Below are 27,337 nucleotides of genomic sequence, written 5' to 3' on the forward strand. Positions count from 1 at the left end.
AAAGGCATCTGTCCCCCCTGCTAGAGGCCCCAGGGAGCCTGGTGCTGCCATTCACCAGCTCTGTTCCTGGCACATCCCTGTGGCTCTGATCTCCACTTCCTCATTGGAAAACACGGGGATAACAATACCTGCCTACAGAGTGAGCGGCTCTGGAGCCAGGCATTTCCAGCTCTGGTCCTCGATTGCTGTGTGACTTTGGGCAAGTTACTTCACCTCTCTGGGCCTGGTTTTGCTTGTCGTATTCACGTCCTGTGGTTGCTGTAACAAATGACCACAAACTTGGTGGTTTAACACAACAGAAATTTCATCTCTCACAGTTCCGGAGTTCATGAATCAAGTGTCAGCTGGGCCATGCTTCCTCTAGAAGCTCTAGGACAAATTTTTTCCTTGCTTCTTCCAGCTTCTAGAGGCCGTTGACGTTCCTTGTGGCTGCCTCCGTCTTCACATCACCTTCTCTTCTGTCTGTGTGTCTCTCTTCTGGGTGTCTTATGAAGACACTTGTCATTGGATTAGGGCCCATCTAGATAATCCAGGGTGATCTTCTCTTGAGATCCTTAACTTAGTCACACATGCAAAGACTCTTTCCAAATAAGGTCACGTTCACAGGTTCTGGGGACAAGGACATGAACCTATTATTTTGGGAGCAGGGCACAATTCAACCCACTATGAATGACTAAAGTCCTTCAGCCAATGCCCACAAACACTCACCGTTTGCTCTTCTCATAATCCTTACCAATCCACTGTTGACTTCGGGGAGCACCACGTTGCACCCTCCAAGGGGCACCCGCCCCATTTTGGTGGATGCAAATGGCCCCTCTAGAGTTACACGTGAGCACGTGCTCGCGGACCCCTGGGTGGTGCTGCTTCTTGCCACGTCAACCGCCCCCCCCCCCAGTCCAAGCCCCCGTCCCCTCTCGAGTGGACCAAGGCAGTGCCACTGGCTGCCCCTCCCCCCGCCCTCCCTCCACTTTCTGCACACACCCCACAACTGTCTCCTCTTCCCACAGCTGCTTTTCCAAATGATGGGTCAGATCCTGTCAATTGCCTGCCCCCAGCCCTCCACTCGTCCCCCCTTCTCAGAGCAGCGGCCAAAGCCCTCATGGCAACCCCAAGGCCCCCCCATGATCACCTGCCCTCTGCCCCCTGGCTCTCTGGCTCAGCCTGGAACGAACACACACACACACACACACACACACACACACACACACACACACACACACACTGGCATTTGCACAGGCCGTTCGCTTAGCCTAGAACACTCCTTCCCAGTGGTCTGTACTTTCCTCCCTTGTTTCATTCAGGTCCTGCTTCAAAGTCACTCCCTCAGAGGGTCTTCCCTGACCACCATAGGGTTGTAGCTAAACTAGCACCCCATCCATCTCCGTTCCCTCACCCTGGTTTTTCTTTAAAGCACACAGTGTGCTTGGCACTATACGTTTATTTGCTTGTTGAATGGTCTGCTCTCCTCATCACGCTCAACTCCATGAGAGGAGGGAGGGTGATCAAGCCCTGCTGAATCCCCAGCCCGGGCACATGTGAGGCACATGGTAAACATTTCTGGGATGAGGGGATCTTACCGGCCAGGCTTTGGCTCTGTATGCATGACCTAGTATCTCCCAACAACCACCAACGATGGTGTTGTTCTACCCTCACTTGTTGGAGGTACAGAGAGAGTAAATAAATGTCCCCTCTCCCCATGGGGAGTGATATCAGCAAGATCGAGCTAACTAGCCTTACTCCGGAACCGACTTTCTGAATCACCATCTGTCATGAGGCAGACATGAAAGACTAGGTGAAAGGCCTTTGGAAGTGAAAACGTGCTACGTGGAGGAAGCAGAATGACGGGCAGTAGCTGAGCCCTAGCCGAACAGGTCACTCCACATTGCTTTGGGTCACCTTCTTGTTTAATTTTTTTAATTTTGAGAACCATTTTTGGCTGCCTCCCTGGATGATATAATGTGAAGTGGTAAGAAAGGTGTCTGTGAAGTATCGTGGTTCTCGTCTACTACTGTCCTACGTGGGTAGTCTAGAATGTTCTAGAAATGGGGCATGCATGCTTAAAGGTGTCCTTTCTTCCAAAACAGGTCAGTCCATTTTTCTGCCATCGGTGAACATAGCATATTGATTAGGATAAAATATCTTGGTGTGGGGCCGTGCAAAGAGCATACTTCCAACTCTACTGCTAAAAACACCCTGGGGCCTTGAATCATAATAGCAGCTCTTCCCCCAGGTGCTAGGCACATTCCAAGCTTTATACTTATTGACTCATTTCATTCCCCTAAGCACTCTTGGGAGTAAGCACTCTTAACAACCCCAGTTAATCCCCATCACAGAGACACAGAGATGTTAAGTAACTCGGCCAAAGTCACCCAGCTAATAAATGGCAGAGCCAGGATGTGAACTCAGGCCGTCTGTCTCCTGAGGGTGAGTTTTAACCAACTCTCTTTCGTGACTCAGCTTCATCTGTAAATTATGGGGGAATGCATCCAATCATGTTTCCAGCTTGAAATATCTATACTTTGAGGTGGAGAAGCTGATAGTAGTTTTGAGTCACTGGTGTGAATGCAGAAGATGTAGGCGAGCAGGGCTGGAAGCAAGGAGATCACAAGGGAAGGTCCAAGATGTGGGCTCCTGTCTGTCAGGTCCCGGCTCGCATCTTGCTGTCCCGTCATTTGCTACTTTTCTTGCCTCGACGGTTTGCGGACATAAGAACACACAGGTGCATATCTGCCCCTAGACGGCTTTCCCCTGTGTGTGGGAAAAGGAAAACGAAACTCTTATGGTCGACTCGGCCTCACATCTCTTTTCTTGTTTAATTCACACAGAAACCCTGTGTGGACAGGCAGGGAGAGTCCCATTTTACAGATGAGGAAACAGACAGAGACAGGTTGAGAAAACAGATCTCAAGGTCACATTTCCCCCCTCCTGCCCTCCTACGAGTATTTCCTGGGTCCTTCCTCGGGGTTTTTCCTACCTTCCTGTACGCAAATACCTTTGATTGCTCCCAGCCACCTCCCACACTGTTGCCACCACTAGATTGGTAATAAATACCCATCATGAAGACAGCTGTCCTTTATTTAGTGCCTCCGGTGTGTCAGGAACTATGCCGGGGGCTGTCGCATTTTGTTTGCTTCTACGCCCCACAATACCCCTCTGAGATGTAGCCTTATGATGCCCATTTTATAGATGAGGTGCCTGAGACCATAGCCCCAAGCTGACCCTTGCATACAGTCACACAGCTAGGAAGTGGTAACCGCAGCATCCCTATGTGTTAACCCAGGTTGTCGGATGTCCCTTCCCCCCTCCCCTGGGGGACTCGTGGTCACGGACGATGTCCAGTCTCCTTGGCATGGTGTGTAGGGCCCCCACTCCCCGGCCTCTGCCCCTCTATCCCACACGCTAGCTCCACTGTCCTCGCTGGCATCCACTCTTAGCCACCTGCAGCTCTCTGCTTAGGCCATGTCCTTCCTTGGGACCTCACCCCTCTGTTCCCTTCCCTGGAATTCCCACTCCCTCCCACTTCTGACTGGTGATTTCCCACCCAGTCTTCAGAGAGCGGGCCAAAGCCACCTTCTTCACGAAGCCTCCTTCATGCAGACCTGCCATCTTCTGTCCCCTTCTCCCCACCCAAGCGTCACTGTGTCCCAGGGCACCCTGTACCTCTCTCCATTCTGGCATAGCTCACAGGGTGTCTCCCACAACTAATGCAGCCTGTGGATCTGAGGGACATAGGACAGCAAGGAGCAGTATGGCTTATGGAAAGAGTGGCGAATTCGTGCCCCGCCAAAGGGCATTCTGATTCCTTGTTGTTGTTGTTGTTGTTTTAAGTTTTTATTTATTTTGAGGAGGGAGGTAGAGCCAGAGAGAGAGAATCCCAAGCAGGCTCCGGGCTGTCAGCACAAGCCCAGTGCAGGGCTCGAACCCATAAATGGTGAGAGCATGACCTGAGCTCAATCAGACACTTAACCTACTGAGCCACCCAGGCCCCCCTGATTCCTCATTGTTTTTAAAAACACCATGCCAGCCAGCCCAACAAAACAACTTTGTGGGTATTTGAAACCTGAGCCACAGCTGTGAGACTCCTGGGAGCCCCTCAGGATTTTCTACATTGTCAGTGCTTAAATGAGGGGGTCAGGGAGGGAGGAAGAAAGGATTTACTTTCCTAAACCTGGCAGTTTGGAATATTCTATGTATGGTATATTATACCATTATTGTATTATGTATTATACCAGACTGCCATAACAAAGTACCACAGACAGGGTGGCTTAAACAACAGATACTTATTTTCTCACAGTTCTGAAGGCTGGAGCTCCAAGATCACGGTTCCAGCCCATTCTGTTTCTGGTGAGGACCCCCTTCCTCACTTGCAGAGAGCCACTTCCTGCTACGTCCTCACATGGCCTTTCCTCAGTGCATGATACAGAAAGAGAGAGAGCGAGCTCTCAGGTGTCTCTTCTTACAAGGACACTAGTTCTGTGGGATCAGGACCCCATTGTTGATGACCTCATTTAACCTCCCTTAGAGGCCCCCATCTCCAAATGGCCTCCGTCCCACTAGGGGTCAGGACTTCAACATATGAATTTGGGGGAGACAGGCATAAACATTCAGTCCCTAACACATGGCATTCCAGGTCACTTGATCCTGTGTCCTTACTATGGGGATTCTGGAAACACTGAAGGCAAGCAGGACAGTCCAGTGGTCCAAAGCATGGGCTTTCAAATCGAGAATTTCAAGTTTGAAACCTAACTCTGACACTTATTCTCCAAGTGACTCAGCCTACAGGGCCTCAGATTCCTCACTGTAAAATGGGGCCACGACACGAACCACACAGGGTTGGAGGATTGAGATTAATGCATAGCCACAGTGCCTGACAGCACCCCTGTGTGAGTTCGGGGAACACTCACGGAGCACACCTCTGTTCTGGCCACCCTGCCAGGTGCTGGGAATCGGGTGGTGAGCAAGATAAGCAGATCCCTGGTTCTCACACTTACTGAACGAGCCAGATAATAAGTGAATATGTGATCAGATAACCAACAGGTCAGTCATTTGAGGACAGGGCATGGGGCCGTGAGGAAATAAACCAGGTGATAAAATAAGGGCACCTGGGAAGGTGACTTTGTCAAGAAGCTGACGGCCACACAGAGACTCAGGTCGGAGTATTCCAGTCGCGGGAAGAGGACGCACGCAGACTGCAGGTGGATACGCTCGGTGCCTGCATGAGCTGTTAATACTTGCTGTGATTGTTGTGTTTATTCTTGCGTGTGGCCCCACCTTCGGAGTCCACCTCGCTTGTGGGGACACAAGACCTCTGCCCAGCCCTTCAGGGTATAGTGCCCCCTGAACTGGGCCTTCAGAGGAGGGCAGCTCAGCGAAGGCTGGAGCGGTCAGGAAGGCCTCCCCCTCTGTTGGTGCAGAGGGGAGGGTGTGTGGGGAAGGAGGCCAGCATTCCAGAGGAGGGGGAGTGTGGCTAAAGAGCCTGGCATCTGAGAGGGACCCTCGAAGACTTCCCCGGCCAGCGCCAGGTCTAAAAGAAATGCCCAGGGCGCCATTGGGTGACCTCAGTGTGGGCTGACAAGGGCAGCGGCGGCCTCCGTTGTCACGGCGGGCTGGGCAGGTTGTCAGTTCGAGAGAATTAGCTCCCCACTCAAGATGTAAGGCCCTGGGCAGAAATCCAGCTTTGTGAGTCACAACCAGATGCACATCTTGTCAGAGAAAACCGTGGCCACAGAGCACTGGTCATGGTTTCCTGGAAACTTCCTGAGCGTCGGGGGAGGGGGCCCTCTGAGGATATAGGTGCCAGCCACAGCTGAGAGTGGAGGATGTGCCGTGGGCAGGGCCCAGGCTGGAGGCCTGGGGCTGCACCTTCCGGGGTCCACAGCCAAGCCTTCCAGCACCCCCCCCCCGCCCCCGGAAGAGTCAGAGCCTAAGCGAGGCCAGTGGACTAGCTGAGGCCCATTTGGGATCTCTGTCTCCCCTCCCACAGCCGGCTTCCTCAAGCAGGCCCGCATGCCCCTTGTGTGGGTGCAGGAAGAGCACTTATATGGGGAGAGGTGCCCCTGAGTCCCCATCCCACCACCATGGATTCAAATCCAAGGACTTCCACTAATAGAGCTTCTCTGGCCCTCAGTTCTCTGGTCTACCAAGCAATAGGATAAATTGGGAGCTCTCCAAGGTTCCGCCCAGCTGCAGTATTCAGACACTTCCTTCATTTTCCTCCGTATAGATAAAAGAAACTGAAGCCCAAGAGAAGGGGTTTTCTCGGAGTCAACCCAGTTGAAGGTGGGACCGGAGCTCCTGCTCTGGCCAGATCCGCACCCTTTCTCCAATGCCCGGCCTTCTCTCCTCAGTCTCCCTCACCCTGGACACCTCTTTCCCTCTGTTCTTTCTACCTGTGCTTCCCCCCTGCCAGACAGAGGTTTTCAGCTACTCCAAGAAAGATGTTCCCACCTGGGGGGTGGTAGGTCTCAAATCAGAACCAAGGTGGGAACATCTGTGTGTTCTCACCAGTATTAAGCAGGCAGGGCCTCGTCTGGCCACCTCCTGTCTGAATCCTACACATCTTTCAATCCAGCTTCAATAACACCTCCGCCAGGAAGCCCTCTGGCAGCTCACGCCAGCCAGAGCTGTCACCTTCCCAAGCCTTCCTTCCCTATGCACGCCACCTTATAATCCTGCCATTGGCATTTTCACTTACTTTTGTTGTGATTATTTGTGCATACATCATAGCTCTTCTATGCAATTTCCAACTCACTGAAATCAGTAACCAAATTGCCTACCACCAGCCTCCCTTGGACATCTGGTGCAGTGTTTGTATTCTGAGTGTTGGGTAGATAATTGTGGAATAAATGGAGTTTTCTTTCTTCATTGCAGAAGGGTTCTTTCCTTTCAGAATGAATGGCTGGGCGTGTAAGAGCATCTGTTCTAGAACTACAGTGGGTTGAATCTTAGCTTCGCCATCTGCACACTGTGAGACCTTGGGCAAGTTACTAACACTTTTGTACCTCAGTTTCCTCACTTGTAAAAGGAGGCTGACTGTAACCACCCCACCAACCAGGGTGGCTGTGCAGGTACAGTGCCCTGCATAGACTTGCGTCAATAAATGAAGTTGTTAAATTTCAATGGCCCTCTATGCAAATTTTTATTTGATGTTTTGGAATATAGCACAGCCTTGCAGAGTTCAAGTTTGGATTTAGATAAGGTGCCAAATCCTTTTTAATCCTTGCAGTCACTGAACCTGCTTTCGGGTATTTGGTACCCATTGTAGAACCTCCCCAGGTCCCTGGAGTAGGAGTGGGGAGGGAGGGATGGGGCCCCGAAGCTAGCGTAACTGCTCGCCAGCCTAGGACTAACAGCTACATTAAGCGCTTTTATTCAATTCATGTGACTCCACAAATTTGGAATGTGTTAGGGAGAGTTTTTCCAGCTATGAGTCAGTACATTTATGCTCTCTCACACACACATAAAAAAATTTTTTTAAAGAAAAAGAGTTTAGCGAGAATCATTTATGAGTGCAAAGTGGAAATCTGTGGAAATTTTATTTTGACCCTGAAGGCAAGTAATACTTAAGAATTTAATAAAGGGCTTGAAACAGGATGCAGTAGAGAAAAAACACAGCTAACTGCCTTTTCCTTCCTTCTGTATTCTCAGCCACTGTGTTTCACAGAGGAAGGTCTAATTTGCATGGGTTTATTAAGCACCTCCTGGATACCCAGATTTGTGCTAAATATGGTGGGGAAGAGAGGAGAAGCAGAACCAGCATTTATTAGGCACCTATTACGTGCCAGATAACCGTGATGGGAGGGGAAGAAACAGGTCTTCACTTCAAGAGGCAGTGTTGGAGAAAATGGAACAATTGTATTCAGACACATGGGTTCAAACCCCAGCACCCTATATTCGTAATACCATCTAATCCCCACCATATCCATGATATGGATGACAAAACTAAGGCTCGGAGAAGGTAAAACATTTGTCTATGGACACAGAACTCTTAAATGTTAGAAACCACATCCTAAACTGGGTCTTTCCGTCTCCCTATCAGGGTTAATGTCCCTAGGAGCTGGATAGGAGCTGTTTCCCACCAGGGAGGGAGGCAGACACACTCGTTCTCGGAGATCGCGTCTGCGTATCATAACCAGGTACAACCTTCCTGCAGACCAGTCTCTTCAGCCACCTTCTGCCACTGGCTTTTAAGTCCTGCAGCGAGGGATTATCAAGAACCTGCTTCTCATTCAGGCTGATCCTCTTTGCTGTTGTTGTTCATTTTAAATAAAGAAACCAGCGCCCACCCAGAGGGCTTGTGTTTCTAGCTCACTTTCCTCTCTTTTGCAAGGGCTCATTTTCACGGAATCCCGATCACCAGGGAGCTGTGTTTTCCCCTCTGAAACATGAGCTGTAATCAAAGGTGTGTTCATCCCCAAACATCTGCCAGGAGCCACCTGAGCCAGGGTCCCCCAAAGCCTCGAGGCTCAGGCCGGGTTCCCGGGGACAATTTTTCCCTACGCAAATCAGATTGCCCTGTGGTTGTCCTTTGTAAAGATGGCAGGGTCCCAGGCAATGCCTCTCAGATTGCTGGAGGATGTGAAGGGGACCCCGGGGTAAACAGGATTCCACTGTCCATTCGGCAGCTACTTTTGAGGGCCACCACGTGCCAGGTACGGCAGGCGTGGAGAATCCCATCACTCACAGGTATAAGGACCCGACTCCTTGAAATGCCTGCAGGGCTCTGAAAAGTCTGGCTCTTGCTGTTTCTCTGGCCTGCTTGGCTATGGCCACTCCAGCCCGCTTCCGGTATCTGTGTCCAGCAGGGCTCCACACGCACCCTTCTCCAGCTTTTTCGTCTTCCTTCCCCTCTTCGCCTTTCAGATGTGCCCCCCTCTGCTATACTCCCGTGTGCCTCTCCTGGTGCTCTTGCTGCCATTGCCATGTGCTTCGTTGGCACCATAATGTCTTCGAAGTCTTTATCTCCAGCCCCATTGCAAGGGCTCACCTTACCTCCCCAGCCCTGGTCCATAGTGCCCATTGTTGGAAGAATGAGGACAGTAGTAAGCAAAACAGACCGTGCCCTGCCCGGTGCTGGGCACGTCTTCCTAGAGTGTTCGTTGTGCTTAACAGTTTTGAAGAGGAAATATTTGGAAACAAATACAGATCAATTCTAGAGCAGAATTCAGCGTTCTCATTCAAGACGTCAAGCTGCACCCACACACCACAGGGAGGTTATGAACTCAGCATTCTCTGTACTCTTGGGGGTCTTAGTAGAAGAGTAGGTTGGGCTTGGGGGAGAGGTAGCCCAGTTTGCCAGCAACTCCAGCCATGGGGCCAAAGTTTAAGAGGCCAGTATGGGGGGGGGGGGTGGAATGGAAGGACTATCCAGTCAGGCCAGAGTTCAAAACCCCAGTGCTGGACTTTCAACTCTTGTGACATGGGGCAGTGTATTTGATCGCTCTAAGATTCAGGTTTCCATCTATAAAATGGGTACATGAATACATGCTCCTCAGAGTTGCCGTGAGAGAGAGAGAGAGAGAGAGAGAGAGAGACGGCCCCTGGAGGACTCAGCCCAGTACCTGGCACAGAACAAGAACTCGGGAAATGGTGGCCGTTGCATTAGCCACTCACTAGTGATGCTCTTTTTGAATTAAAGGCTGTTGTTGGTGATCAAGGTGAAACATTTTCTGGAGCAGAGACAGGCAACTTAAAACTATACTTCCAGCTTACAGAATGATGGCTTCTCAGAAGTGACTTGTAGCTTCCCACCTTCTTTGTACTTGACCTTTGTCTCATGTCCAGCCTGGACTGGCCCCAGCCAGAGCCCATCACCCCCTCCCCTTTATTCCATGGGTTCCTTGCCCTCTCCTCAATATGAGGCCATCACCGCAGGACATAATGACCTGCTTACCAGACCTGGAGTTTCTTACTCATCTGCTAAATGTTTGCTGAATGAAGAAATGGAATGGAATAAATTGTGTTAGTGGGGGTGACCGTGGAGGGTGGGGGGTGTTTTTCTCCTACAAACGGTTCAAGTAGCTTCCCCCCCTTTCCTCCTTCAGGTGTCTAGCAATCCAGGAGGCTTAAAGTAGGCCACAAGGGAAAGAGCAGGGGAGCTGGAGGGAAAATCCCATGGGCAGATTTTTCCTTACTGGGATTTTGCTCCATATGACCAACACTTTCTGGTGAAAAGAGTCCTGAGCCAGGAAGACTGGAAATACGTACACGTGTCGAGGCTGAAGAACATCGAAACGTCCCTTAATTCATTTATAATGCTCCTAACGGGAGCTGCCGTCTTCCTCACGCAGGAACGGTGCTCAACACCAAGGTGTTCGTTCCCTGGTGCGGCCCAACGAGGAGGTTCTGACAGAACCCCACTTGGTTGGTGAGGAATCCAGGGTCCCAAGGAGTCGAGTCCTCGGTGTGAAGGCACAGCACAAGGGTGTGAGACTCGGACTCAGAAGTCCTGTCTCCTAGACCAGCGCTGTTCCCCATGCTGGTTAGGACCAGGTGTCTCGCAGGCCGGGTCCGAGGGTAAACAGGGAAAACAGGACTGATTCGCGGAGACCCCTCCCAGCTCTGGCAGTAATTCGCTGTGCAGCCCCACTGCAAGTTGCTCTACTTCCCTCTGCTCAAGAGTCACCTGGCCAGCGGAGGAGAGTGATAAATGTCAGTGATGATAGTAGCTACCATACCTGCTGACAAGATTCTAAGCGTTTTATGTGTTGCCTCCCTTACAGGGTAAGTTGGGGTTAATTAGGGGAAGGGGGAGGACAGGGCATTGAAGGAAGAGACTAAGTGTAGCCGTGTGGCTGCCTAAAGGATGATAGACGGATTCAAGAAGCTTGGCAGTCAGGGATCCCAGAACACGCTGGAGTGAGGCGAGGCAGGGAGAGATGAGCCGATCTGGACCTTGGAAGCCCTGGGGTAAGGAGTGTGCTCTTTATCTGGAGACAAATGAGGCATCTATTAGCTTCTTCCCCCACCCCATACTACCTCTGTCACATTGTCCTTTCTCAGACTCAGTCCATTATTGATTTTTTAAATGTTTATTTTTATTTTGGTGGGGGGGGGGAGTGGTGTTGGTGAGGGCAGAGAGAGAGGAGACAAAGAATCCCAAGCAGGCTCTGCAATGTCCATACAGAGCCTGACGTGGGGTTCTATCTCACGAACCGTGAGATCATGACCTGAGCGAAAATCAAGAGTTGCACCCTCGACGGTCAGTCTATTTTTTATCTTCCTCCTTTTTTATACTGTGAATTTCCTAAAGGTAGGGACTGCGTCTTCTTTTTTTATGTCTATCTGGTGCTTAGCACAGAATCAGGTATATATGGGTACTTAATATAGACTGTTAACCAAGGGGCGCCTGGGTGGCTCAGTCAGTTAAGAATCTGACTTCAGCTCAGGTCATGATCTCACGATTTGTGATTTCAAGCCCCACATCATGCTCTGTGCTGACAGCTCAGAGACTGGAGCCTGCTTCGGATTCTGTGTCTCCCTCTCTCTCTGCCCCATCCCCGCTCATGCTCTGTTTCTCTCTGCCTCTCAAAAAATGAATGAACATTAAAAAAAATTTTTTTAAAGTCTTAATCAAACGTTTAATGTAGTCAGTATTCAATATTGACATGTTCGATATTCAATAACTATATATAGTATACATTATATATAGATATTAGTACCTATAATGCAACTTACATTCAGCTGGGTGATTGTAATGATAACTGAAAATTCAAAAATCGCAGCACCTTGGGGGACAGTTGGGGGACAGCAGAGCCGTCACTCTCCACGCAGCTCTTTAATAAAGCTCAATCCTAGTATTGAAACAAACACAGTTCAAAGGGCATGCTAGATTTTGAATTTAAAAAAAAAATCAATAACTTAGGGCCCGAGTCACTACAGGGGCTATATTTTAAAAAGGAAGAGGGGGGATTGATGGGAGGGGCTAGAGAAGGGTTGAGGCTGCGAAGGCAGGAGGGGACAACGCCTTTGTCAGAAGTTCCAGGTGAGGACAGCTGCAGCTGTTGCCACAGGGTAGCAGAGACGGGTGGTCTAGCCCTTGGCCTTTGCACAAAGATCCGTGAGGCCCGAGCAACAGGAGCTTTAAGACAGCATGTGGCCACGCTGAGCCGAGAGGAGGAGTGTGGAGCACATAGGGCGACTGGACAGCGAGGCCTCCAGGCTTGCCTTGCTCACTCAGGCTTCCCCAGGGGCCGGGGGGTGGGGGGGGGGTGGTGCTTTGCATCCAGCTGGCGTCACTGGGGCAAAGCATTCATGTACTGGGAGCGTTTGCCTGTGAACTGCTGCCACCTCCAGATTTTGTTGACATCCTTCCCCTATATACCCTGTGTGGGCTCATCTGCTTTATGGAAGCCAGTGCAGTAGAAGGAACGATACATAGTGTAATACGTGACTACCTGATAAGCCAAGAAGGCCAGCTGGCCAGTTTCCATGGAGAAAGGTAACAGTCACACACCCTGTGTGGGCTGTGGACCATTTTCTTCTTGGTCCATGAGTCTATTCAGCAAATCCATTCTGTGAGCCGAGTGTAGAGCAAGGCCATGGGGAGTTAGGCAAAACTAAGTGAGAGCATCATAAGCCTGTGACAGACATGATCTCTTTCCCCATCAGGAGCAGCTGAGCCGTCAGAGGACCTCAACCCCAGCCTGCCCACAAGCTGTGTGACCTCAGGAAAATCACTTAACTTCTCTGTGCCTCATTTTCCTCAACTGCAAAATAGCACTGATGACACTCTCCCAAGTTTTGTTGTTGTTTTTTTTTAATTTTTTTTAATGTTTATTTTTGTGAGAGAGAGACAGAGTGCAAGCAGGGGAGGGGCAGAGAGAAAGAGAGACACAGAATCAGAAGCAGGCTCCAGGCTTTGAGCTGTCAGCACAGAGCCCGAAGCGGGGCTTGAACTCACGAGCCTTTGAGCTCTGAGATCGTGACCTGAGCCAGAGTCGGCCGCGTAACCAACTGAGCCACCCGGGCACCTCTCCCAAGTTCTTTTAAGCGATTAGTTAATGGATAAAAAGCTCTTTCTAAACTAAAATGGGCTTCACAGAGTATTGTCCCTCCCACAAGTCAGTGCCTGGAATACTAAGGCTAGCTGGTCTTCCAGGACCTTCTTCCACTGGATGGTTAGTTCTAAGTGCAGTGGGCAGGAGCCCCAAACTCCCTGCAATCCAAATAAATTAATCGCTGGGATTAACACAGAAGCTTGAATTCTCCTGCAGGAGGAAGGCCCAGAACCTTTAACTGGGAAATTTTGTGGGCCCTCACAAAAAGTGAGGAGGAGGAAATCAGTGCGCAGCATGCAACGCCTCCCTCTCTGAAGGCTCTCCAGGACACCCAGGACCCTCCCTCTCTGGGGCCTGAGGTCATCCCCCGGCCCCCCACTGCCCTTCCCCAGCCCTCCCACCCAGCTGGGCCTGCCCATCCCTTCCCCCTCGCATTCTGCTTCCCCGAGATCACGAGATCATGCAGTGGAAAGGAACACCGGCTTGGGAATCACACGAGCACGGGCTTGGCTCAGCTCTACCAGTCGCCAGCAGTAAGCGAGTTGTGGCCTCGTGAGCCTGTTTCCTCACCTGGAGAATGGGCTATGACTTCCTTCCTTCCACGGTTATTGACGGATATTACTATTCCTTCCGAGATTATGGATGAGAACCTGGCGGGCCTTAGTATGCCCAGAAATCACCCGAGAAGCTTGTTGGGAGGCAGGTTCTGACGCTGTGGGGCTGGGTGGGGTCTGCGACGCTGTTCTCTCCACCAGCTCCCAGGTGACACGACTTCCCTCTTGAAGAACAAGAACACAGAGCAGGCATATGACGGCAACTATTGCCATGAAGATTCTTTTTTCTCCCCCAGTCAAAAGGTTCTTCCTTGCAAACAGGCATCGATGGATAAGAGAAACCTCTGCTCACCTCTGAATTCGTAGGGAAACAAGAAAAAACAAGTTTTGCTTTAGAGGCAGCCTGGGTGTGGGGAGTGAGGAGAGTGGCCTCCACGGCTCATCAGCACGCAGCTCCACGCGCACACGTGCGCCGCAGGTGGGCCTCCGCCGGCTGCAGAAACCTCTAGAGCTCAGGCCTCAACTTGCCATGCTGGGAACGCAGCCTCGGAGCCGGGCACACGCCTTATTCCTCCGGCTACAGCTCTCCAGAGGAATTTTCAAAGCACACGGGGTTCGCTTGGCAGGAGCCTCCCAGGATATAAACACGCATTTGGGGCTTTTGCTTTAAGGACTGCGGTGCCTTTTTGACTGGAGGCCTGGGCCCAGGCCTCTTCCCCCTCACCTTCATCAAAATGGAACCACGGCCGGCCAGCCGCTGCTAGGAGCAGACACCAAAGACTCCAGGAGAGCCGGAGTGAGGATCGGGACACCTCCCCACCCCACCCCATCCGATCCTGCTTTTGGTTTCCCCTCCTAAAAGGCCTGCTTCCCAACAAGCCGCTGACTCACCCAGGGTGAGGGGCTTTTTGTTTTTCCCCTCTCCTCTCAGCATCCCCACAAAGCCCAGAGGTTTTGAGGTTGGTTTCGCGAGCGGCTTTGTCCTTATCATTTACTTTCCTTTCTCCCCGCCCCCCCCCCACCCCCGTCTCCATCCCGGTCTCCCAGTCCTCCATCCCGCCTGGAAAGAGAGTTGGACGCCCAGGTGGTCGGCCCGGCTTTTAACATTGAGTTTCTCCTCTTTGTAGGTCTTGACACACTGGCTGCTCTTGGAGTTCAAGCACACCAAGATTCCCAGGATGTAAGCCACCCGGGACTGGTGAGTGACAATGCATTGGATGCAACCTCAGCTGGATTTCAAGAAGGGGAAGGGGATGAGTAGGGGGCGCGGGCGGCCAGTCCTGGAGCCTGTCCTGAGGGCGTCCGACTTTTGCAGCTTCAAACCGTTTCCCTCCAGGTGCACCTGGAAATGGCACAGAGAAGCTAGGTGTGAGTCCCTCGCAATTCAGAGGGGTCCTGCCAGTCCCTCCCTAGAAGCAAACAGAGTGTGTAGGTGGCTGGGCTTCCTTTCTCTGCTCAGATGCACCATCCTGAGGGCCTGGGCCTGGAATTGTTTTCGGGGAGCCTTTAACCAGGATTAGGGAGGTATTCTTAGAAGAGAGAGGACATTACCTGGTCCCCTCCGGTTTGTAACCCATCGCCCTGCGGAGACCTGAGGAGGTGAGGTGAGAAAGCCACCTTTGCACATGTGAAGGGCTGTCATTGAAGAAAAGTGGGCAGCTGTTGGCTCAACCTAAGGAAAAATTCCTACCAGAAGAGGTATGCAAAGGTGACGTAGGTGTCCACTACAAGTAGTGAGTTCCCTGTCACTGGCAGAATTCAAGTGCAGGTTGCAGAAGCATCGGTGTTGAAGGAAGGAGTGGTTTTGACTAGTGTTTTACAGACTGTTCCATGATGACCTAGAACCCCCGGGGGTTCTAGGGTGAGGGGTAGCGGACTTAGGGAGAGTGAGGGGGCTTGTGAGTGTGCACATTCTCTCAGCGCTACCTGTTTGGTGTCGTTCTGCTGTAAAACGGTTTGGAAGTTGCTGGATGAGATGATCCTCAGCTCTTCCTATGACTTGTCGTCCACCGGCCCCTGCTGTACCTGAACTACCACCAGACAGACACACATATCACAGCACGTCGTGAACGTGATGGGGTGGGCAGCTCTCCAAGCGTGGTGGGGGTTTTGGCCAGAGGCTCCTGTCCCATGCCAGGACCACCGAAAGATGAACCGGCTAGTCATACCATCTAGAGCTCTGATCCAGGCGACACAGACCCGAAAAGAAGGCATGGGGGACACTGGAGCCCCCCAGTCCCCCAGGCTGTGGGGGGACAGTGAGGGTGGCTTCCTAAGGGGGGTGGGGCACTTTGGCAAGACCAGTACCCCAGACTCAAGCTAGCGTGAGAAGAATTGCACCCAGACCCAGGTGGGGACAGTACGCGCGAGAGGGACACCCACTGTGAAGGGGAAGGTCTGAGTAATGAGCCCCCAGGCTTCCTTTGTGCTTTGTCACTGGGCCTTCTTCCCCTGGGCCTGGGTCAGCTGCAGCTGTAAATATTTATCAAGGGCCCCTGAGGGCAGGGTGCAGTGGGAGGCCAGAGATGGGGTTTTTCTTTAAGAAACTGACAGCATGGATAAGAATTGAGTTTGACAGTTGCTGTGCATAGGCTGTCTGTTCAGCTGAGTCCTGAGCGCTGGGGGTGGGGGGGTGCTGGGGGCGGTGGAGAGGGGGTATTGAAGACCAGCAATGGGAACAGAGGGCTGAACAATGCTTTTGAGCCATGGCTTGATGCTTCCTTGGCAAATCTTCAAACAGGAGTGGGGCTTTGAGGACAGGGGCTGTGTTCTTTGATTCACAGGAGCTGGCACATAGTAGGTGCTCAGTAAGTGATTGTCAGATGACTGAAAGGGAAAACAATGAGGAGGCACCCGGGGAGGTGATGTCTAGTTAAGAGGAGCGGGTCCCCCGGCATCGATCTTCCCAGGTTCAAATCTCGCCTCTTCCACTAGCTGCGGGCCATAGGCCAGGACATAGTAAGTGCCAATAACCCTGAGCCCTATTTTTGTTCTACATGTGGGGCATGACCCTGAATTAAGGTTCAGTGTTGGGACAGGACAGTGTCCAGTGTTGGGGCAGGCTCAGTGATGGGACAGCATGAGTCAGAGGAGAGAGCTCTGGGCTGGGAGTCAGAAGACCTGGCTCAGCTGGAGGGTGGGGGGACAGGGAAGCAATCTCACCCCTGAGCCCACTCTCTAAGACGGTGATGCTGTGAGGAGGTGATCAAGGCGGCTCTATTTTTCCTGCTCTCCCTCTGATGGGCCATTGTAGTCCTGGCACCCTTCCAAAGGCAAGGGCAGCTCAGCCATTTATTACTTGTTGGGGGCCCTCCTGGAAAGTGGTCCAACGTCTCCGGACCTCCCTGTCCCCCAGTGAAAGGGAACCCAGTGCAAGCCTTCTTCTTTTGCAGAAATGGTCTTAACAACTTGAAAAGCACCGTACAAAAGAAAGATTCTGTTGATGCAGACAGAAAATCACTAAAGATGGGAGCTTGGGTAGCATAATCTCAAGCCTCCCAGCCGAAGCCCGTTCCCTGTCCCCTCCCTGGTGACGCCGCCTCCGCTGGGAGACCAGTTCTCCGAACGATGCAGGCACCACCCACTACACCAGGACCCGTAGCAGGTTCCAGATAAAAATTTGCACTCGCCTGAACTGGATGTAGCTGGCATCTGCCTAACTCCAAGCCTCAGACTCCACAAAATGCCCATATTTGCCCTGAAAGCAGACCTAGGAGAGTCTGGAGGGCATTTCCAGGGAGGGCCCCTGTGGGCTGGTGTGGGTACACACCTGTAAGAGACACCGAGGCAGCCTTGATTGCCGAAGACTAGAGTCGGCTAAATGGGGGCGCGCTGCTGGCACCTTCGAGCGGCCACCTCTGAAACCATGTCTGAGGCAGGATACAGTGGCCCAGGATGCTATCCGGCTTGTTCCGGTGTGGGCCGGGCGCCACAGGCAGAGAGGGTCCGGCATCTCCAAAATGGGTAAAGGAGTGCCTGCTACACGTGTGGGTCATGCAGGTGTGGGGAGCCAGGGACCCTAAGGAGAGCCAGCTGTGCAGAGAGGCAGGGTGATGGTGTTACAGGCAGGTTAGAATAGGGATGAGGGAACAATAAAAAACAGGATGTCGTGCATTAAGCAACATTCAGCCTACAAGTAGTCAGGGACCTGACTAAAGAATAAAATGCCCAGGCTCCTTTTTCGTTTTTTGTTTTTGTTTTTTTGAGACCCACACATGCGTGTAAGTGCCTTAAAGGACTGAGAACGACCCGTCCACCAGGGGTACTCGAGGGCACAGAGTATACTCGACATTCGGGGTATACTCCTGGCAGGTGCCAGGACATATGCATCAAGTGACCAAAACTAGGTATGGGCAAAGTCCCTCAAAGCTCCTCCAACATTAAAGGAAAAAAATCCCCCATCCCTCCCGTGAACATTCAACGGCTCCCTTTAACGTCCCAGTAAGTGGGTGAGACCCAGGCTTCCTGGGGTGGCTCCCTCTCAGAGCTGGCACTCCCTTCTTGAGTGTGTGCTTTCCCTTTCAATAAACTCTTTGCTGTTGCTTTTACCTTAAAAAAAAATTGCATTTGCCTGAAACATTTATCAGGCATTAGTAATAGACCTGGACTGCAGGGCTTGCTCAGGGACCCACCTTTCGCCTCCCCTGCCTGTCACACCGTGATCCTAGCTGGATAGTAGGACCGTAGTGAGCCAGAATCACTTAGCACACAAGCACTGCCCCTGTGCCTAGGGGATCTTCAAAGATGTCTAACATTTTGCCAAGTGACCTCAATTTTACTTCTGCCTTTAGTGGGACGGATACAGGGAGGAGGGGCTTTCCTGGCCAGCTTCAAAGAGGGAGCTCCATCAGTCACACAGCTTTTCTCAGCTTCTGTGCCACCTCTATTTAGATGAGGTGACCGGGCTAGGTCAGGGATGGTAAATAGATTTCATCTTCTGCCAACGCTGATCAACTGGTCTTGGCTGCCAGGGGCAGGGTATTGAGAAGGATTCTGAGGACTATCTAAGAAATGGTGTGCTGCAATGGATTAGTGATGTCTGCTCAGGCAGAGGACAGTAGCATCTGTGGCAGTTTTTGGCATGCCTGCACTACCCCCCCCCACACCCCACCCCGTGCTTCATGTTTTATATCAACAGCCTTGTTTTGCATCAGAGAGGCACAGCACAGCAAAACCTCATTAATCTGGCCCACTTTAGAACCCACCCGAGTGAGTGAAGAGTCTTAATCTTTGGGTGTCCCCTACATTCAGCAGCTTTGTTACCTTTCAGTGAATGGAATGAAATGAACTCGCAAGTAGTTAACTGGTCCGCAGTGATCTGTGCTTCGCAAGTCTGACCATAGGGCTGAGCGCAGCTGACCTGTACTTCTAGCACAACTTACTCTGTTTGTGTGCGAAGTATGGATACCACCAAAAGAAACTCTGATAAAAGCAGAGTGTTTTTGAGGTACAAAACCATTCAATGGGCAGCTTGACTTCTATTTCAAATTGCCAGAGAATTTGAATTAGAGCTGGCTGCACTAGCCAGGAATAAGCTGTTTTTCCAGAATTATATGCACAAGATGAGACAAAACAGTCCAGAACTAGATTTTCCCTGAGCTTCCCGATCTGTAAAATGGGGAAATAATACACCCCATAGGGCTGTTTGGGAGAGTAAATGAGATAAAAACGCAGAAGAGACCTAGCAGGCGATCGTGCACACAAAAGCTGGTCAAAAAATGCTATTTCTTCTCCCCTGTACCACCTCCTATCTATAGTCCCCTGAAAGCATAGCTTTCTTCTTACAATATGTTCGAGAAAATGCTGTTACAGATAGATTTTTTTAAAATAGTATCATACTTTTCAAATGACTCCTGTTTTTCAGAGCCTCTTCCTTTTTATTTCCAATGATTTTTCAACGGGAAAGTCCGCTTAAACCTTCAACTGGAGTTGCTCTCGGTCGTCCGGGTGTAGGAGCTGACGCTCCAAGGGTCCCGACGGGCACGTGCGTGAAGGCTGTGGTTGCAGGTCTCCCTAGAGGATGACTAGACCGTGTCCCTGTCTTCCCTTTAACTCGGCAGGTGTCAACACCCAAATACCGCTCCCTCCATAGGGAGAGTCAGAACAGCAAAGGTGGAAAAATGCCGAATTGATACCAAGTGAATTTGAGTGTGAGCGTGTCAAAGAGGGGATCTACTTGTTAAAAATGGGTAGGAAATTGGAAACGGAACTCCAGTTTGGGCCTTAGTTCCTGAGAACCTTCAGGAGAAAGAAGTTCTCACTTAAAGAAATCAAGACCCATTGAATCTATGAGAGGCAGGGAGAGGAACCCACGTGGCCGGAGGGGCAATACTCCCCAGTCACAGGAGCCCAGGGTGGGGGAACAGGCCTGGGAGGCCCAGGGGAGCTGGTCAGGACTCCTGGGTTGTTGGCTGAGAGCAGAGGTTCTAAGGGGGCACTGGACAAGCGCGCGCCCTTTGTTCTGGTGCCTGGAGCATCTGTCCCGCCTTCTCCGGCCCCGGTGTGGACAGCCTCGTGCTTCTCCTTGGACTGGAACAGAACCGCTCTGCAGCCCATGCCCTGCTCCCCTGCCAGAGCCTCATCTTCCCTGCCCCAGGAGAAGGCCTGGCCGGCAGCCTGCCCACTGCCCCACGGGCAGGGGAGGAGGGGCATGGACCCCTCACCCTCCCTCCCCTTCTTTCCCCTGAGCCTCCACTCCCTGTGTGATGACTGTGCTGTGGGTCCCTGTCCTCATCCTTGTCCAGCCTCGTCTTCTCGCTCCTGAGGATGGCGCTGAGAGTGCTTGGAGCAGAGGGGAGGCCTTGTGGTTGGGGGGGAGGGGGGACAGCCAGCATAGGCTCTCCTGGGGAGCTGTCACCTGGAGGCCCGGGCAGCCAGGGCTGTCTCCTTAGCACTTGAAACTCAGCAAGTCCTGCAGCTTCCTCTGAGGCCCCTGTCCCCTCTTTGGATCCCCATGGACCTTATGGCCCCACCACCCAGTGTGAGGCAGTGCCACGGGGTCATTAAGACCATGCGCTCTGGAGCTGGACTGGCTGGGTTAGCATCCCAGCTCCACCCTCACTGACCCCAGTGTTGGCCAAGTTATTCAACTTCTGTGTGCATCAGTTTCTTCGTCTGTAAAATGGGCCAGCTCACAGGGTAGTTAGGACTCCTGAGTTTATGGTATGCGCTTAGAACAGGGACTGGCACAGAGTGAGTAAATCAAAATCAGTAAGGAATGCAGAAATCGGTGTGTCATGTGATAGCCTGATTGACACCAGCAAGATTTTAAGTTTCGGCCCACAGAAACAACATCCTTCCTTCTGCCTGTGGGTTCAGGAGGCTTTCAACTAGAGCCTGAGGGAGGGGGAGAATTTCTGCAGATAGGTGGCTGTGGAATCACGGGCAGAGATGCAGAGGGAGAGGACACCTGGGACATTTGGAGGATGCCAGAAGGCCGGCGTTGCTGGAGCAGGTGGAGCCTGAGGGAGGAGCACGAGGCAGTTGAGATGGGCAAGCTTGGATGAGTCAAAGCCTGGAGATCCTCAAACGCCACGGTCAGGATTGGACTCCGCAGGAAGCAATACACAGCTGTCGGAAGTTGGAAACCAAGCAGGTGATGTGATGCACGACGTGGTCACGGTGCAGGGAGTAGGCTGCAGGTAAGACAGATCACAGGCAAGACGCGGTTGGAGGCAGCTGCAGAGAGATGGCCCTGGAGAGAAGGTGTGACTGTGTGAACTGTGACGGACAGTCACGGCAGAGGCGAAGCGAGGGGAGTTGCCCCCAGCGTACTAGTTCAGAGAAAGCATCATCGACCGGTCTTGAACACAGAAAGTGGGGACAGAGGAGTCCAGAGGGAGCCCTACACTCCTGGCTTGGGAATCTGAGGGAGATCCTGCTGAGCGTGGTAGTGAACAGATAGAGAAAACGTGCCAGGTGGTACAGAAGGCGCTGGGAAGGTAGTAGCTGACGCACGTGTGGGACGCCCAGGGACCGGGGTGGGCAGCGTAGAGCAAGCGGTCAGGCACGTGGTCTCGGGAGTCCACATGGCATGAATCCAAATCCCAACTCCACCATTTACTAGCCGTGTGACCCTGGAGGGGTCATTTCCTTTTCCAGAGCTTCAGCGTCTTCGTCTATATAATGGGGATTACACAGTTATTAGCTGCCTGAGAGGCCGTTCGGTCAGGACATGTAGCGTTAGGAGCTGTGCTGTGCTGACGGAGAGTGCTTAGTAGGGGCAACCTTGCCCTACGGGAGCAGTGGTCTTGATATTAACTTTTAGTGTTAGTATTCGTGTCCTCATCCTATTGGGGATGTCCAACATGGGCATAAGCGAGCCCAGGACAGGAGGGATTCGTTCCGGAGTCCTCCACCCAGAGGTCAGTGGTTGTCAACCTGACAGGGGTGGTCCTGGGGGAGGAAGAGAAGGCCATCAACTGGGTTCTTTACAAATTGCATCACCCTCCCCAGCTGTGGCCTCACCATCCCCCCCCCCCCCCCGCTGTCCTGTGAAAAATCAACATGGGCGACTGTCACCATTCCCAAAGGGCATGTGCCACGTCCCTCAGGCCTACTGGGAAGGAGTGAGATGGACAGACAGCTGACGGAGGAGCAAGGCAAGGCCATGGGGTGATTGCATTCTCTCTCAGGGACTGCTCAGAGCAGGGGGCAGAACCCGGGGACACTATCCACATTTAAGAGGCAAGACCGGAAAAAAACAACTCAGTCGGGAAACGGAGCTACCGCTGTCCCAGGTGCCGCTAATATGAAATTCACTCAGTCCTGCCCGACTGGACATGAAGACCCCATAAAAGGCGGGCGGTTCTGTACAATCCAGGTGCGGGTTCAAACCACACTCCCACTCAGCACGTGAGGGGTCCTCTGCTCCTTCCTCCAGCAGCAGTAGACTCTGTCTCTGAGTTGAACAGGAGAGATGGCCTCCCACCTTCCCCTTCTGTCCATCTAACACTTGCCCTGGTGCCCTGCCCTGAACCCTGTTCCGTGTTATTTCAGAGCCCACAGTTTATTGGCCAAGGAAATGATAACACCTGGAACCAGGAGGTAACAAGGCTCAAGTGGATATTCAATTATATTAGTCAGACTTTTGGTTACAAGCTTAGAGATCTGATTCAAATTGACGGAAGTATAAAAAACAAAAAAGCAGTTCATGTAATTGAAAAGTCTGAGCTGCTCTGGCCCTGAGCCCAGCTGGATCTAAACAATGTCAGCAGGCATCGCTTCTCTGTCTCTAGACTCAGATTTCTTGTGTGGGCTTCGCTCAGGCAAGTTTTCCCCCCAAAGATCCAGCAGCTTCTCTGGCAACCCCCACAGAAAGAGAGCTTTGCTTTGGTGGCCATCCTAGCGGATGCCCTGGGGTTGAGGGGTTCGGGTCACGTGTCCATGCCTAAGCCAAGGATTGCTGTTTGAGCAGCATCAGTGAGCGTACAGGGGAGGCTGGCTCACCCACCAGCCCGGGCAGGATGCTATCTTTGCTTTAAGTGAGCTCTCAGCTGATGAGGCTTCTCCTTTGTATGGCCAACAGGGTATCCGTTCCCTGGTTCCAATCGCTCTTCGTGCCTGAAACCACTCACACTGTTCTCGAGGTCAGAAGTCTGAAATGGGTCTCGCTGAGCTAACATCAGGGTGGCAACAAGATGCATTCCTTTTTGGAGACTCTGGTAGAGAATCCGTGCTTGCCTTTTCCAGCTGCTAGAAGCTTCCCTAATTCCTTAGTTCATGGTTCTTCCATCTTCAAAGCCAGCAATGGCCAGTTGAGTTTCCCTCCCGCTGCATTACTCTGAAGCTGACTTTTCCGCATCTCTTTTCAATCTCTAACGACTCTTGTGATTACATTGTGCCAACACAGATAATCCAGGATACTCCCTTTATTTTAAGGTCGGCTGATTAGCCACCTTAATTCCTCTTTGCCATTCAAAGTAACATTCACAGGCTCTGGAGATTAGGGCCTGGGCATGTCTGGGGGCTGTTTTTCTGCCTGCCACAGCTATTGTCATTAGTGTTGTAATATTTAGGCAACATTTGCCATGACCAAGGCCATTTGCTAAACTAACCACCCAGAGGCAGGGTACAGCAAATAACCCCCATTTTACCATCAAGGAAACTGAGGCACCAAAAAATGAGTCACTTCCAAAGTGACACATTCAGTGACAGTAGAGTAGGGGCTGCATCACAGGTCTGCCAGACCCCAGAGTCTGGCTCTTTACCAGGTCAGCTGGTGGAAGATGTCGGGAGTGTTGGAGTAACAGAAAACAGAGTGGAGGCAGATGGATGGAGTGGTGGTGAAGTTCTCTGGCACCAGACCCCCTAGGGTTTATGTGCCGGCTCTGTCCTTCACTAGCCGTGTGACCTTGGCCCCGGTCACCCCACTTTTCCATGCCTCCCTTCGTCAACCAGAAAACGAGCCTTGCAGGACTCCCAAGGAATCACCAGGGCTGGTTTTATTTTGATTTTTAAAGTAAAATTGCCAGACCCAAGTTTTTCTTTTTTATGTGTAGCTTCAGCCCACTTTTAGTGGGAGAAAAAGCCATGTATACATCTCCTTTAACTCTGCTTTCCTTTTTTCCTGTTTCCTCATAAGACAGCATGGCAAGGATCAGCCAACTATGCCTATCTCTGAGCAGCCTGTGAGCTAAGAATGCTTTTATATTTTTAAAGGATTTTAAATACACACACACACACACACACACACACGCAACAGAGAGTGCATGTGACCCAGCAAGCCTAAAATATTTACTATCTGGCCCTTTACAGAAAAAGTTTGCCAACCTCAGAAAGAACAAGGCAGTTGAGTCGACCAGACCTGGGTTTGGATCCTGTATTATATGGTCATGGTCCGGTTAGACCTTTAGACCGTGAAAGCACCATGGGACCCCCTTGGGGTTTTCCCCTCCGGGTGGGGGGTGGGAACACAGGGGTGGTGGTCAGTATGTGATTGGGCACCTACTCTGGGTAAGAGCGTCACCTGTCGTCCCCTCACCAGCCAGGTGCACCCATGGGGGACAAGCCACGTGGGAGAGCAGGCCACTCGCTCACGAGTGACACAGTGGGAGGAGATGGAATGGGGACTTGAACCCAGGCAGTCCGAGTCTGCACTCGCCTGCCTTGCCTCCCTGTTGTTTCCATTGATTTTTTTCAGGCAAGGGAATCATTGGCTGTGCCTTCCCCCTTCTCAGGCTTTCCCCAGCTCTCTGCAAAATTCCTTCCCACTGTAAAGTGGGAGAGTGGTCAGAAACAGCTCTCATGAGAACCATTTAAGATTTTGGTTCTGGCATTCATCTGTCCATCCATCCGTCTATCCAGCAAACACAGCACAGCACCAGGAATGGGTGAGAGAACATGCCTTTTTAAAAAACAAATTCTAATGTTTATTTTTGAGAGAGACCGAGCATGAGAGGGGGAGGAGCAGAGAGAGAGACATACAGAATCCAAAGCAGGCTCCAGTCTCTGAGCTGTCAGCACAGAGCCCAATACGGGGCTCGAACCCACAAACCGTAGGATCATGACCTGAGCTGAAGTCAGATGCTTAACCGATTGAGCCACCCAGGTGCCCCAAGAGAACACGTCTTTAAGAGTGACAAAGACACAACCCCAAGTCCTTGGGTCCTCTGCGTTCATTGTTACGGGGAGGCATACAGGGAAACTCATTAAATAGCACCACGCACTTGATTAATATGCGGTAATTCGGGCAGCACCAGACTATTTCAGCACCCCTCCCCCCACGCAGTTACCATGACAACATTATTTCAACAAACAGCTCCTTAATATTTAACAAAAATTATGCTCCTGCCAGGTGAGCAGAAGAACCACCACACCACAAAGGGCTTAGAGGGGTTTACAAAGACATTTTTATATGAAGCCATCAGTTTCCCCTGATCCCTGCGTGCCATCCGTCACCAGAAAATGCAAGTGTTCTGGGGGCTGGGCGCCAATGTGATGCCAGGCCTCCGTTACATGCAGCAATTGAGAGTTGTCACTTTTTTAATGCAGAATGTCACAACGGCTCCGTGAGGACGGGTAGCGTGATAGCATTATTAAACGCTTCTTTGTACACCAATCTACTAATTTCACCCCAGCTCGCCTGAGGCTGCTGAAAGCCTTGTTTGCTTCCTGTGCCTTGAATCAAGCTGGATTGCGAGACGGCGTGTGGAGAGCCCAGAGCGTGTGTGCGCCACTGTGAGAAGGGGCTCGTTTCCTCTTCAAGGCGCCATCTGGTCCCACCCGGTCGATTCAGTAAGGAGCAGGTGCAGGGATCAGGAGACCCAGTCCTCTGCCCTCAAGGGGGCTAGAGATGAAAGAGAAAAGACCAAGGAGACACGGAACATTCTGTGGCAGCCTCCACCAATATGATGGTCTGACATGTGCTGAGCATTGAGAAGGCACAAATTAATTACACATCCCAGACCCCCATTGGGAAGGATGGGTTAATAACTGTAATAAAGTAGGGAGAGTGGAGAGTGCTATCATGGTGATCTATTAGCTGTATGCTCTTAGGTAGGTTACTTAACTTCTCTGTGCCTCTGTTTTTTCATCCATAAATTGGCGATAACACTACCTATAGGACAACCTAACTGTTGTCATGAGGTTTAAAAAATGAAATAAACGTATAAAAAGCACTAAAACGGTTCTTAAAATACTCAAAACAGTAGGCACATGGTAAGTATTAAATAACTGCTAGCTAGGATTTCAGGTTCCCATGGTACCATGCATACAATTATAATAATAGCTCACATCTATTAAGGGCTTACTGTGCCTCGCACAATGCTGAGCGCTGGTGCTGTACTATCTCATTTAATCCTCACATTCGTCCTGTGAGATAGATACTCTCATTATCTCCACCTTGTTGTAGACGAGGAGGCTGAGGCTCAGAGGGGTTGGGGAACTTGCCTGAAGATGCGAGGCTTCTTGTTTGTAAGAGGGGCTGTTTGTAAGAGGGGATTGGAATTCAGTTTGTCTGCGTTTGCCACCTAACAAAACGCCAAGGGCAGTACCACACGGAGCACACCGGTGGTGCTGGGGGAGCACGGGTGCCCTGCTGGTGGCTCCAGGGAGGGCTGTCTGGGGGCAGCGGCTGTAGGTACTTTGAAGGCTCCTGTATAGTCATGGAGAGAGGATGGGGTTTGAAGGCAGAGGGGCAATTCTAAGTAGGAGGACTAAGTAGCTGCATTTGTAGGAGAAGCACTGTCTTGTTGACCATCCGAAGGGCAGATTCATGGCCTTGAGTGGGACCTTATCTATCTATTTAAAATATACATTGGGCTTTTATTTAAAATAAGTGGACTGGAAGAGGAAGCATGAGACCTAAGGGGGAGAGAAAAGCCTTTAGAATTTTCCATTTTCTTGGATCAGGATTTCATTGGGATAATATGACTGGGTCTACATCGAGTGTGCATGTCTATGCAATATGGGAACATTTTGCCCCAGTATCTCCAAAAGCAGAGAAAGGAAGGTTTAGATTGTGTAGCAAATTATAACCATAGACATAATGCACTGTACTTTTTAATATATACATATGTATGTGTGTATCAGCTATTTATTACCACAATAGTGCTTCATAACAAGCAACTACCAACCTCACCCATGAACAACAAGAAGCATTTATTTAGCTCATAATCTACAGGATTTAGCCTTCATGGATTGGGTTCACTCATGAACCTGAGGTTAGCTAAAGGTTATGTGGCTCTGCTGATCATGGCTGGATTTACCCGCATCTTTGGGGTTGGCTGATCTAAGATGACCTCAGCTGGGATGACAGGGGTGAGTGGATAAAGCCCCACACGTGGT

General features: G+C 51.2%; 1 protein-coding gene across 2 annotated transcripts in view; it reads left to right on the plus strand.

The window, feature by feature from the left end:
- Positions 1-27,337, plus strand: part of ZHX2 (zinc fingers and homeoboxes 2) — a 162,199-nt gene that overhangs the window by 57,979 nt on the left and 76,883 nt on the right. For both annotated transcript variants that reach the window (XM_047074139.1, XM_047074138.1), the window contains one exon: positions 14,680-14,750. The gene's annotated coding sequence lies outside the window, so the exon portion shown is untranslated. The remainder of the gene's footprint in view (positions 1-14,679; positions 14,751-27,337) is intronic.

This window comes from Lynx rufus, unplaced genomic scaffold (genome assembly GCF_022079265.1).
Source record: "Lynx rufus isolate CCGP_SWC_20201006 ecotype Redwood Valley unplaced genomic scaffold, mLynRuf1.p SCAF_12, whole genome shotgun sequence".
NCBI lineage: Eukaryota > Metazoa > Chordata > Mammalia > Carnivora > Felidae > Lynx > Lynx rufus.